Below are 946 nucleotides of genomic sequence, written 5' to 3'. Positions count from 1 at the left end.
CTCTGCTCAGCGCTCAGCACCACCCATGACGATTGTGATTGGTTTAAAGAAATGCCAATAAACCAGAGCACGTTTTTCTCCCATCCCAGAATGCTGTGTGGACTAGCCAGACCTTCCTCCACAGTGCTGCGGAGGAAGGTCTGGCTATGCGAGACTAAACTTGATGAATTATTCATAATGTTGTCTGAGCTGGTGATCTCTACACTGCTTTAATGAAGGACACTTCACAGCATAGTATCATTATTATGTTGTTCACATAATGCAGTATCTCATGGTCAAACTGTGATACTGCAGTACTGTACTGCATAACTAACAACTCTTACCTGCAGATGGAGTTGTGGCAGGCTGCAAGTATCCATGGAACGCTTCTGTTTTGTTAATGCACACATGATGGAAGTTAGAAGCAGTTTATTTATTAATCGGTTGCTGCTATTCAGCAAGTATTTGTGTCACAAAATGGCTTTTCTATCAACAATCCTTCATATTGATCATTGTTTTCTAAATGAATGTATCTTTTCCTAAACTTGACCTAATGTGTTTCCTTGTTGGGATTGTCAGAATTGTGATACCTGGAGGAATTAGTCCAGCAGATTGGGTTAAAATTGCTGTAAATACAAGTCTAGTTATATGGAAAACTTCACATCAATCTGGTGGGGATTACAAGCTATGTTGTGGACTGGACTCAACATGGCACCAAATCCATCAATGTTGGTGATCTAAGATAGTAGAAAAGAGATTTGCCTGTCATATACAAATGAATAAAGAGGGAGAGAGAAAAGAGGGACGATTTATTCATTCAAAAGGAAACTGCAGCCAAGTCACATCAGTCACAAAACAAATGAGGTTGGTATGAAAACCAAACTACAATAATAAATCAAATATAAAATATAAATATATAAAATCATAGCTAAGAGAATAGAGAGGAAAAGTAGGAGCCAATCACCAT

At 38.3% G+C, this 946-nt stretch overlaps 1 long non-coding RNA gene across 1 annotated transcript; it reads left to right on the top strand.

Moving 5' to 3' along the window:
* The first annotated feature begins 45 nt into the window (after positions 1-45).
* Positions 46-523, top strand: LOC120571912. Its single transcript, XR_005641319.1, has 2 exons — positions 46-95; positions 139-523. It is a non-coding gene; the product is annotated as an uncharacterized LOC120571912 (long non-coding RNA).
* Positions 524-946: the final 423 nt, after the last annotated feature.

The sequence above is a fragment of the Perca fluviatilis genome, chromosome 13 (genome assembly GCF_010015445.1).
Source record: "Perca fluviatilis chromosome 13, GENO_Pfluv_1.0, whole genome shotgun sequence".
Lineage (NCBI taxonomy): Eukaryota > Metazoa > Chordata > Actinopteri > Perciformes > Percidae > Perca > Perca fluviatilis.
Note: the sequence above shows the minus strand (reverse complement) of the source record. Positions and strands in the feature narration are given on the sequence as shown.